At 46.9% G+C, this 13,076-nt stretch overlaps 1 protein-coding gene across 1 annotated transcript in view; it reads left to right on the top strand.

The window, feature by feature from the left end:
• Positions 1–2,017: 2,017 nt before the first annotated feature.
• PTPRQ (protein tyrosine phosphatase receptor type Q) overlaps positions 2,018–13,076 on the top strand; it is a 517,581-nt gene continuing 506,522 nt past the window's right edge. The window contains exon 1 of the mRNA XM_063927718.1: positions 2,018–2,099. The gene's annotated coding sequence lies outside the window, so the exon portion shown is untranslated. The remainder of the gene's footprint in view (positions 2,100–13,076) is intronic.

The raw sequence follows: 13,076 nt of genomic DNA, 5'->3' as shown, positions 1-13,076 counted from the left end.
TATAATGTACTAGATAATAACAGCAATGAACTGTAGAAAATACACCATAGTCTGATGCAGTATAATTTATAATGTATAATTCAAGTGCATAGTTTGGAACCGTATATTAGAGATGGGGGTAGGCACTCAGGCAATGGGGCCCACCGATGGTTTCCCCTATGCCCCAGTGGGCCATGCTGGCCCTGTGTACAGCATATAAAGGGCGCCCTATATAAGATGAGGGTGCAGCTGAATATTTTGCTGCTATCAGGGGAGTTTATTTACTTAAACAAGGGGTGGGGAACCTTAGGTCCGCGGGCCGTATAAGGCCCACAAAGCCACTTGATCTCGCCCTCCCAGGCTCACCTAACCAAGGGAGATGCCGAGCGCCCGCTGAGATTTTGTTACTAGCGGACGCCCGGCTTCTTCTCCTCAGCAGCTCACTCCTGAGCTCTGGCTTCCAGCTCTGGCAGTGTGCGTGTGTGCCTGTGCAGTGCTATGGGAGAGATGTCATGACGTCTCTCCCATAGTTCTGAGGAGTGGGCAGCCAGGCAGAGGGCAAGGATCCAGAAGCAGGAGCGGGGCTGATGAGTATTGTCTTTTTTCTTTCTTTTAATGTGTGTGTGTGTAAGCGGTGCTACTAGGGGTCATATCTAATGGGGGCATGTCTACTGGGGGCAGGCTAATTTTTAAGTTGATCATTTTTGTATGGCCCCTGAAGGATTTTATAAATATCCAAATGGCCTTTGGTAGAAAAAAGGTTCCCACTCCTGACTTAACCCAAGTCAGTGACTAAAGACATGAGAGGACTTTGGGGGACATGTACTAAGCAGTGATAAAAGTGGAGAAGTTGCCCAAGGCAACCAATTAGCTGCTCTGTATGCTTTAATAGTATGCAAATTATAAATGTTACATCACTGTTGATCGGTTGCCATGGGCAACTTGTCCACTGGCTCACTTCTCCACTTTTATCACTGCTTAGTACATCTCCCCCTTTATCATGTGTTGGCATCTAGTGAGAGTAAACTGAGCTATTCTAACAAACAATGAAATATAGAAATAAGGACCTCAGCACCTCAAACACATCTGATTGACAGGCAGAGCCACCCCCCCCCCCCCACAATGCTGCATCGCCGCACCTGATTGTCCTATGAATGCCTCTGCCTGTCAATCAGGCAGAGGCATTCCCTTCACTGCGATGCGAACACATTTCGGGGCACGCACAGATCTGAACCTGCATATGCGCACTCTCAGGGAAAGCTGTAAAATGCATTTGCATCTCAGATGCAAACTAAACTGAATAAGGCCCTAAGGGGGACACATACCTCCCAACTGTCCCACTTTCGGCGGGACAGTCCTGCTATTCGGACCCTGTCCCGCTGTCCCACCCGCGGGCAGCAGTGTCCCGCGGACGGGGGGGGGGAGGGGGGCAGTTGGGAGAGCCTTTGATCACCCGCTGCTCTGCTCTGCAAAGCAGACGGTGATCACTGAATACATGCTGTGCGCACACGCATGGCATGTAGTCAGTGCTAGAAGGGGAGTGAGGGCTGCCCAGATGCTCGGGGAGCACTGGACATGCCCCCCAAAAGGCAGGAAAATGGTCTGTTTGGGCGAGGCCATGCCCACTCGAGCGAGGCCGTGCCCATCACTATCGAGGCCATGCCCCCTTTTCAGGCCGGCACGCGGCAATGCCGCGCGATAGTCCCACTTTCCTCAGCGCAGAAGTTGGGAGGTATGGGGACATGTACTAATTACTTTGCTCCGCCCCTTTTCGTGCCCGAGATCTGACAGTCACAGGACGGGGGAGAGGACGCTGCAAGCATCAATTGTAAGCGCCCCTCCCGAAATGGCCGCCGCCTCATAGGAGACAGTTATTAAAGATACTAGAGTACTCCTCTAGTATCTTTCATAACTGTCTCCTCTGAGGCGGTGGCCATTTTGGGAAGGAAGTTTTCAATTGAAGTTTGCAGCATCCTTTCCCCCCTCCTGTGACAGTGTCAGAACTCGGATATGAAAAGGGGCGGGCTACCAGAATGAAGGGGGCGGGGCTACACGGGACCAGGCTGGCTGCTACCACAGGCCACAAGAGAATGCTCTGACTGCAACAGTTCCTGTGATAGGTAAGTTAGGAAGTGTGTGTGTGTGTGTGTGTGTATCTGAGTGTGTGTATCTATGTGTGTGTGTGTGTGTATGGGTATGTGTGTATCTGTGTGTGTGTGTGGTAATTATGTGTAAGCGGTGCAGCGCTACTCTTGGAGGCATATACATATATATATATATATTTTGTCAGTGCCGGGCCCCACAATTTCTGATGGCAGCCCTGCTAAGCAGTGATAAAAGTGGAGAAGTGAGCCAGTGGAGAAGTTGCCCATGGCAGCCAAACAGCACTGAAGTAACATTTATAATTTGCATACTTTAAAATTATACAGAGCAGCTGATTGGTTGTCATGGGCAACTTCTCCGCTGGCTCACTTTTCCACTTTTATCACTGCTTAGTACATGTCTCCCTTAACCCCTTATGGTTTAAATTATATAGCAATTTCACTATTATTATAATAATCCAGTATTTATAATAGTGTCATAATTATATATAGCACACTAGTAAACTAATTTAAATGTAATTATGGGATATTCTTTTAAATTTCATCCAGCGTTCTGAACACGTTTAGAAGGTTGTACTTCATTGCATTATTGTTACATTTATTATATGTAAATTTACAATATAAAATGTTTACAACTGATGGAATTTCATCTGTAGTGTTTAGATCCCAAGAGCTTAGTTTGGACAGACTCTTGAATTATGTACAGGGCGCCAACAACACTGATGGATAATCACCAAAAATTTGTTTGATGCTTTTGGCTTTTTCACCTACAGCTTGTAATCTTTTGCAATAAAGCAGAGGAGCAAACCGCCTGAAAGGGAAAAGGAATGCACAGTAGCCTGACCCTCCTAAGCTGGAAGAGAAAGCTTTTCTTGCTAGCTCTTTTGTGAAATCACGATTAGCACCCTAATCTCCCTTTCGTTTAAAAGATAATATTTGCGCAGACTCATTGGATGAAAATGAAATGGAAACAGATATTGTACTCCATATGCTATGATCTTAGGGGGTAATTCTGATCTGATCGCTGGGCTGCCTTTTTTTGCTGCCCTGCGATCAGATAGTAGCCACCTACAGGGGGAGGTGAAAACGCTGTGCAAGTATGCGATTATTTCGTTAGCAGATCTGCACAAAAATCAGTTTGTGTAGTCTCTGCGCAGCCCAGGACTTACTCAGCCACTGCGATTGAATCCTCCTGATTTGGGCCGGAGCTGACGTCAGACGACACCCTCCCTGAAAATGCCTGATCCTTCAGTTGCCACCCATAAACGGCCTCTTTCTGTCAATCTTTTTGTGAACACTCGTGTGTTTGGATTTATCGCACCATCCCGTCGCTAAGCACACATGCCCGGTGCTGTTGTGCGATGCGCTGGTGCATTGTGGCTCACACGCATGCGCAGTTCAGATCTGATTGCACTCTGTGCGAAAATGCACAGCAGCGATTATATCTGAATTACCCGCTAAGTACTGTATGTCTGTAACAGACATGTGCGCTATTCCAATTTTTATGCAGTTGGCCATTGCTTTTATCACTGTGTATGTGTCCCAGTGCCTCTGTGATGTTGATCACAGTAAGTATTATTACTGTGCATGCATCTCAGTGCCTCAGTGATGTCGCTCACAGAGAGAATTATTACTAGACATGCGTCCCAATGTCTCTGCGATTTCGCTCACAGAGTATTATAACTGTGCATGCTTCTCAGTGCCTCTGTGATGTCACATTTACAAAGAGTATTATTACTGTGCATGTGTCCCAGTGTTTCTGTGATGTCGCTCACAGAGAGTATTATTACTGTACATGCATCCCAGTGCCTTTGCAATGTCACTTACAGAGAGTATTATTACTGTGCATGCGTCCCAGTGCCTCTGTGATGTTGCTCACAGAGAGTATTTTTACCGTGCATGCATCCTAGTGCCTTTGCGATGTTGCTTACAGAGAGTATTATTACTGTGCATGCGTCCCAGTGCCTCAGCAATGTCGCTCACAGAGAGTATTACTACTGTGCATGTGTCCCAGTGCCTTTGCGATGTCGCTGACAGAGTATTATTACTGTGCATGTGCCCCAGTGCCTCTGTGATGTCACGTTTACAAAGAGTATTATTACTGTGCATGCGTCCCAGTGTCTCTGGGATGTCACTCACAGAGAGAATTATTACTGTGCATGCGTCCCAGTGCCTCTGTGATGTCACGTTTACAGAGTATTATTACTGTGCATGCATCCCAGTGCCTTTGCGATGTCGATTACAGAGAGTATTATTACTGTGCATGCGTCCCAGTGCCTCTGTGATGTCACTCACAGAGAGTATTATTACCATGCCTGCATCCCAGTGCCTTTGCGATGTTGCTTACAGAGAGTATTATTACTGTGCATGCATCACAGTGCCTCTGCGATGTCACTCACAGATTGTATTATTACTGTGTGTGTGTCCCAGACAGTGCCACAGCAATGTCGCTCACAGAGAGTATTACTACTGTGCATGCGTCCCACTGCCTTTGCGATGTCGCTGACAGAGTATTATTACTGTTAATGCACCCCAGTGCCTCTGTGATGTCACGTTTACAAAGAGTATTAATACTGTGCATGCGTCCCAGTGTCTCTGTGATGTAACTCACAGAGAGTATTATTACTGTGCATGCGTCCCAGTGCCTCTGTGATGTCACATTTACAGAGAGTATTAATACTGTGCATGCGTCCCAGTGCCTTTGCGATGTCGCTGACAGAGTATTATTACTGTTAATGCACCCCAGTGCCTCTGTGATGTCACGTTTACAAAGAGTATTATTACTGTGCATGCGTCCCAGTGCCTCTGCATTGTCACTCACAGAGAGTATTATTACTGTGCATGCGTCCCAGTGCCTCTGCGATGTCACTCACAGAGTGTATTATTACTGTGCATGTGTCCCAGACAGTGCCTCAGCAATGTCGCTCACAGAGAGTATTATTACTGTGCATGCATATCAGTGCCTTTGCAATGTCGCTGACAGAGTATTACTGTGCATGCATCCCAATTTCTCTGTGATGTCGCTCACAGAGAGTATTATTACTGTGCATGCATCCCAGTGCCTCTGCTTTGTCACTCACAGAGAGTATTATTACTGTGCATGCATCCCAGTGCCTCTGCAATGTCGTTCACAGAGTATTATTACTGTGCATGCGTCCCAGTGCCTCTGCTATGTCGCTCACAGAGAGTATTATTAGTATACATGTTTCCCAATACCTTGTGGTGTCGCTCACAGAGAGTTTTATTACTGTGCACGCATCCCAGTGCCTCTGCAATGTCACTCACAGAGAATATTATTACTGTATTACTGTGCATGCGTCCCAGTGCCTCTGTGATGTCACATTTACAGAGAGTATTATTACTGTACATACATCCCAGTGCCTTTGCGATGTCGCTTACAGAGAGTATTATTACTGTGCATGCATATCAGTGCCTCTGTGATGTCGCTCACAGAGAGTATTATTACCATGCCTGCATCCCAGTGCCTTTGCGATGATGCTTACAGAGAGTATTATTACTGTGCATGCTTCCCAGTGCCTCCGTGATGTCGCTCACATTGAGTATTATTACTGTGCATGCTTTGCAGTGCCTCTGCGATGTCACTCACAGATTGTATTATTACTGTGCATGTGTCCCAGACAGTGCCTCAGCAATGTCGCTCACAGAGAGTATTATTACTGTGCATGCATCCCAGTGTCTCTGTGATGTCGCTGACAGAGTATTATTACTGTGCACGCATCCCAGTGCCTCTGCGTTGTCACTCACAGAGAGTATTATTACTGTGCATGTGTCCCAGTGCCTCTGTGATGTCACGTTTACAGAGTATTATTACTGTGCATGCATCCCAGTGCCTTTGCGATGTCGCTTACAGAGAGTATTATTACCATGCCTGCATCCCAGTGCCTTTGCGATGTTGCTTACAGAGAGTATTATTATTGTACATGCCTCACAGTGCCTCTGCGATGTCACTCACAGATTGCATTATTACTGTGTGTGTGTCCCAGACAGTGCCTCAGCAATGTCGCTCACAGAGAGTATTACTACTGTGCATGCGTCCCAGTGCCTTTGCGATGTCGCTGACAGAGTATTATTACTGTTAATGCACCCCAGTGCCTCTGTGATGTCACGTTTACAAAGAGTATTATTACTGTGCATGCGTCCCAGTGCCTCTGCGATGTCACTCACAGAGTGTATTATTACTGTGCATGTGTCCCAGACAGTGCCTCAGCAAGGTCGCTCACAGAGAGTATTATTACTGTGCATGCATATCAGTGCCTTTGCAATGTCGCTGACAGAGTATTATTACTGTGCATGCATCCCAATTTCTCTGTGATGTTGCTCACAGAGAGTATTATTACTGTGCATGCATCCCAGTGCCTCTGCTTTGTCACTCACAGAGAGTATTATTACTGTGCATTCATCCCAGTGCCTCTGCAATGTCGTTCACAGAGTATTATTACTGTGCATGCGTCCCAGTGCCTCTGCTATGTCGCTCACAGAGAGTATTATTAGTATACATGCGTCCCAATACCTTATGGTGTCGCTCACAGAGAGTATTATTACTGTGCATGCATCCCAGTGCCTCTGCGTTGTCACTCCAAGAGAGTATTATTACTGTGCACGCATCCCAGTGCCACAGCAATGTCGCTCAAAGAGAGTATTACTACTGTGCATGCGTCCCAGTGCCTTTGCGATGTCGCTGACAGAGTATTATTACTGTTAATGCACCCCAGTGCCTCTGTGATATCACGTTTACAAAGAATATTATTACTGTGCATGCGTCCCAGTGCCTCTGCGATGTCACTCACAGAGTGTATTATTACTGTGCATGTGTCCCAGACAGTGCCTCAGCAAGGTTGCTCACAGAGAGTATTATTACTGTGCATGCATATCAGTGCCTTTGCAATGTCGCTGACAGAGTATTATTACTGTGCATGCATCCCAATTTCTCTGTGATGTCGCTCACAGAGAGTATTATTACTGTGCATGCATCCCAGTGCCTCTGCATTGTCACTCCCAGAGAGTATTATTACTGTGCATGCATCCCAGTGCCTCGGCGTTGTCGCTCACAGAGAGTATTATTACTGTGCATGCTTCCCAATACCTTGTGATATTGCTCACAGAGATTATGACTACTGTGCATGCATCCCAGTGCCTCTGCTTTGTCACTCACAGAGAGTGTTATTACTGTGCATTCATCCCAGTGCCTCTGCAATGTCGTTCACAGAGTATTATTACTGTGCATGCGTCCCAGTGCCTCTGCTATGTCGCTCACAGAAAGTATTATTAGTATACATGCGTCCCAATACCTTGTGGTGTCGCTCACAGAGAGTATTATTACTGTGCATGCATCCCAGTGCCTCTGCGTTGTCACTCCAAGAGAGTATTATTACTGTGCACGCATCCCAGTGCCTCTGCAATGTCGTTCACAGAGTATTATTACTGTGCATGCGTCCCAGTGCCTCTGCTATGTCGCTCACAGAGAGTATTATTAGTATACATGTTTCCCAATACCTTGTGGTGTCGCTCACAGAGAGTATTATTACTGTGCACGCATCCCAGTGCCTCTGCAATGTCGCTCACAGAGAATTATTACTGTGCATGCATCCCAGTGCCTCTGCATTGTCACTCCCAGAGAGTATTATTACTGTGCATGCATCCCAGTGCCTCTGCATTGTCGCTCACAGAGAGTATTATTACTGTGCATGCTTCCCAATACCTTGTGATATTGCTTACAGAGATTATGACTACTGTGCATGCATCCCAGTGCCTCTGCGTTGTCGCTCACAGAGAGTATTATTACTGTGCATGCTTCCCAATACCTTGTGATATTGCTTACAGAGATTATGACTACTGTGCATGCATCCCAGTGCCTCTGCTTTGTCACTCACAGAGAGTATTATTACTGTGCATTCATCCCAGTGCCTCTGCAATGTCGTTCACAGAGTATTATTACTGTGCATGCGTCCCAGTGCCTCTGCTATGTCGCTCACAGAGAGTATTATTACTGTGCATGCATCCCAGTGCCTCTGCAATGTCGCTCAGAGAGAATTATTACTGTGCATGCGTCCCAGTGCCTCTGCATTGTCACTCCCAGAGAGTATTATTACTGTGCATGCGTCTCAGTGCCTCTGCGATGTCTCTCACAGAGAGTATTATTACTGTGCATGCATCCCAGTGCCTTTGCAATGTCACTTACAGAGAGTATTATTACTGTGCATGCGTCCCAGTGCCTCTGTGATGTTGCTCACAGAGAGTATTTTTACCGTGCATGCATCCTAGTGCCTTTGCGATGTTTCTTACAGAGAGTATTATTACTGTGCATGCGTCCCAGTGCCTCAGCAATGTCGCTCACAGAGAGTATTACTACTGTGCATGTGTCCCAGTGCCTTTGCGATGTCGCTGACAGAGTATTATTACTGTGCATGTGCCCCAGTGCCTCTGTGATGTCACGTTTACAAAGAGTATTATTACTGTGCATGCGTCCCAGTGTCTCTGTGATGTCACTCACAGAGAGAATTATTACTGTGCATGCGTCCCAGTGCCTCTGTAATGTCACGTTTCCAGAGTATTATTACTGTGCATGCATCCCAGTGCCTTTGCGATGTCGATTACAGAGAGTGTTATTACTGTGCATGCATCCCAGTGCCTCTGTGATGTCACTCACAGAGAGTATTATTACCATGCCTGCATCCCAGTGCCTTTGCGATGTTGCTTACAGAGAGTATTATTACTGTGCATGCGTCACAGTGCCTCTGCGATGTCACTCACAGATTGTATTATTACTGTGTGTGTGTCCCAGACAGTGCCACAGCAATGTCGCTCACAGAGAGTATTACTACTGTGCATGCATCCCACTGCCTTTGCGATGTCGCTGACAGAGTATTATTACTGTTAATGCACCCCAGTGCCTCTGTGATGTCACGTTTACAAAGAGTATTAATACTGTGCATGCGTCCCAGTGTCTCTGTGATGTAACTCACAGAGAGTATTATTACTGTGCATGCGTCCCAGTGCCTCTGTGATGTCACATTTACAGAGAGTATTAATACTGTGCATGCGTCCCAGTGCCTTTGCGATGTCGCTGACAGAGTATTATTACTGTTAATGCACCCCAGTGCCTCTGTGATGTCACGTTTACAGAGAGTATTATTACTGTGCATGCGTCCCAGTGCCTCTGCATTGTCACTCACAGAGAGTATTATTACTGTGCACGCGTCCCAGTGCCTCTGCGATGTCACTCACAGAGTGTATTATTACTGTGCATGTGTTCCAGACAGTGCCTCAGCAATGTCGCTCACAGAGAGTATTATTACTGTGCACGCATCCCAGTGCCTCTGCAATGTCGTTCAGAGTATTATTACTGTGCATGCGTCCCAGTGCCTCTGCTATGTCGCTCACAGAGAGTATTATTAGTATACATGTTTCCCAATACCTTGTGGTGTCGCTCACAGAGAGTTTTATTACTGTGCACGCATCCCAGTGCCTCTGCAATGTCACTCACAGAGAATATTATTACTGTATTACTGTGCATGCGTCCCAGTGCCTCTGTGATGTCACATTTACAGAGAGTATTATTACTGTGCATACATCCCAGTGCCTTTGCGATGTCGCTTACAGAGAGTATTATTACTGTGCATGCATATCAGTGCCTCTGTGATGTCGCTCACAGAGAGTATTATTACCATGCCTGCATCCCAGTGCCTTTGCGATGATGCTTACAGAGAGTATTATTACTGTGCATGTATCCCAGTGCCTCCGTGATGTCGCTCACATTGAGTATTATTACTGTGCATGCTTTCCAGTGCCTCTGCGATGTCACTCACAGAGTGTATTATTACCATGCATGTGTCCCAGACAGTGCCTCAGCAATGTCGCTCACAGAGAGTATTATTGCTGTGCATGCATCCCAGTGTCTCTGTGATGTCGCTGACAGAGTATTATTACTGTGCACGCATCCCAGTGCCTCTGCGTTGTCACTCACAGAGAGTATTATTACTGTGCATGCGTCCCAGTGCCTCTGTGATGTCACGTTTACAGAGTATTATTACTGTGCATGCATCCCAGTGCCTTTGCGATGTCGCTTACAGAGAGTATTATTACCATGCCTGCATCCCAGTGCCTTTGCGATGTTGCTTACAGAGAGTATTATTATTGTGCATGCCTCACAGTGCCTCTGCGATGTCACTCACAGATTGTATTATTACTGTGTGTGTGTCCCAGACAGTGCCACAGCAATGTCGCTCACAGAGAGTATTACTACTGTGCATGCGTCCCAGTGCCTTTGCGATGTCGCTGACAGAGTATTATTACTGTTAATGCACCCCAGTGCCTCTGTGATGTCACGTTTACAAAGAGTATTATTACTGTGCATGCGTCCCAGTGCCTCTGCGATGTCACTCACAGAGTGTATTATTACTGTGCATGTGTACCAGACAGTGCCTCAGAAAGGTCGCTCACAGAGAGTATTATTACTGTGCATGCATATCAGTGCCTTTGCAATGTCGCTGACAGAGTATTATTACTGTGCATGCATCCCAATTTCTCTGTGATGTCGCTCACAGAGAGTATTATTACTGTGCATGCATCCCAGTGCCTCTGCTTTGTCACTCACAGAGAGTATTATTACTGTGCATTCATCCCAGTGCCTCTGCAATGTCGTTCACAGAGTATTATTACTGTGCATGCGTCCCAGTGCCTCTGCTATGTCGCTCACAGAGAGTATTATTAGTATACATGCGTCCCAATACCTTGTGGTGTCGCTCACAGAGAGTATTATTACTGTGCATGCATCCCAGTGCCTCTGCGTTGTCACTCCAAGAGAGTATTATTACTGTGCACGCATCCCAGTGCCACAGCAATGTCGCTCACAGAGAGTATTACTACTGTGCATACGTCCCAGTGCCTTTGCGATGTCGCTGACAGAGTATTATTACTGTTAATGCACCCCAGTGCCTCTGTGATATCACGTTTACAAAGAATATTATTACTGTGCATGCGTCCCAGTGCCTCTGCGATGTCACTCACAGAGTGTATTATTACTGTGCATGTGTCCCAGACAGTGCCTCAGCAAGGTCGCTCACAGAGAGTATTATTACTGTGCATGCATATCAGTGCCTTTGCAATGTCGCTGACAGAGTATTATTACTGTGCATGCATCCCAATTTCTCTGTGATGTCGCTCACAGAGAGTATTATTTAGAGATGTGCACTTGAAATTTTTCGGGTTTTGGGTTCGGTTCCGCGGCCGTGTTTTGGGTTCGACCGCGTTTTGGCAAAACCTCACCGAATTTTTTTTGTCGGATTCGGGTGTGTTTTGGATTCGGGTGTTTTTTTTTTAAAAAACACTAAAAAACAGCTTAAATCATAGAATTTGGGGGTCATTTTGATCCCAAAGTATTATTAACCTCAAAAACCATAATTTCCACTCATTTTCAGTCTATTCTGAATACCTCACACCTCACAATATTATTTTTAGTCCTAAAATTTGCACCTAGGTCGCTGGATGACTAAGCTAAGCGACCCTAGTGGCCGACACAAACACCGTGCCCATCTAGGAGTGGCACTGCAGTGTCACGCAAAATGGCCCTTCCAAAAAACACTCCCCAAACAGCACATGACGCAAAGAAAAAAAGAGGCGCAATGAGGTAGCTGTGTGAGTAAGATAAGCGACCCTAGTGGCCGACACAAACACCGGGCCCATCTAGGAGTGGCACTGCAGTGTCACGCAGGATGGCCCTTCCAAAAAACCCTCCCCAAACAGCACATGACGCAAAGAAAAAAAGAGGCGCAATGAGGTAGCTGTGTGAGTAAGATAAGCGACCCTAGTGGCCGACACAAACACCGGGCCCATCTAGGAGTGGCACTGCAGTGTCACGCAGGATGGCCCTTCCAAAAAACCCTACCCAAACAGCACATGACGCAAAGAAAAAAAGAGGCGCAATGAGGTAGCTGTGTGAGTAAGATAAGCGACCCTAGTGGCCGACACAAACACCGTGCCCATCTAGGAGTGGCACTGCAGTGTCACGCAGGATGGCCCTTCCAAAAAACCCTCCCCAAACAGCACATGACGCAAAGAAAAAAAGAGGCGCAATGAGGTAGCTGTGTGAGTAAGATAAGCGACCCTAGTGGCCGACACAAACACCGGGCCCATCTAGGAGTGGCACTGCAGTGTCACGCAGGATGGCCCTTCCAAAAAACACTCCCCAAACAGCACATGACGCAAAGAAAAAAAGAGGCGCAATGAGGTAGCTGTGTGAGTAAGATAAGCGACCCTAGTGGCCGACACAAACACCGGGCCCATCTAGGAGTGGCACTGCAGTGTCACGCAGGATGGCCCTTCCAAAAAACCCTCCCCAAACAGCACATGACGCAAAGAAAAAAAGAGGCGCAATGAGGTAGCTGTGTGAGTAAGATAAGCGACCCTAGTGGCCGACACAAACACCGGGCCCATCTAGGAGTGGCACTGCAGTGTCACGCAGGATGGCCCTTCCAAAAAACCCTCCCCAAACAGCACATGACGCAAAGAAAAAAAGAGGCGCAATGAGGTAGCTGTGTGAGTAAGATAAGCGACCCTAGTGGCCGACACAAACACCGGGCCCATCTAGGAGTGGCACTGCAGTGTCACGCAGGATGGCCCTTCCAAAAAACCCTCCCCAAACAGCACATGACGCAAAGAAAAAAAGAGGCGCAATGAGGTAGCTGTGTGAGTAAGATAAGCGACCCTAGTGGTCGACACAAACACCGGGCCCATCTAGGAGTGGCACTGCAGTGTCACGCAGGATGGCCCTTCCAAAAAACCCTCCCCAAACAGCACATGACGCAAAGAAAAAAAGAGGCGCAATGAGGTAGCTGTGTGAGTAAGATAAGCGACCCTAGTGGCCGACACAAACACCGGGCCCATCTAGGAGTGGCACTGCAGTGTCACGCAGGATGGCCCTTCCAAAAAACCCTCCCCAAACAGCACATGACGCAAAGAAAAAAAGAGGCGCAATGA

This window comes from Pseudophryne corroboree, chromosome 6, assembly GCF_028390025.1.
Source record: "Pseudophryne corroboree isolate aPseCor3 chromosome 6, aPseCor3.hap2, whole genome shotgun sequence".
Lineage (NCBI taxonomy): Eukaryota > Metazoa > Chordata > Amphibia > Anura > Myobatrachidae > Pseudophryne > Pseudophryne corroboree.
The sequence above is the reverse complement of the archived record's forward strand: the minus strand, read 5'-3'. Positions and strand labels throughout refer to the sequence as shown.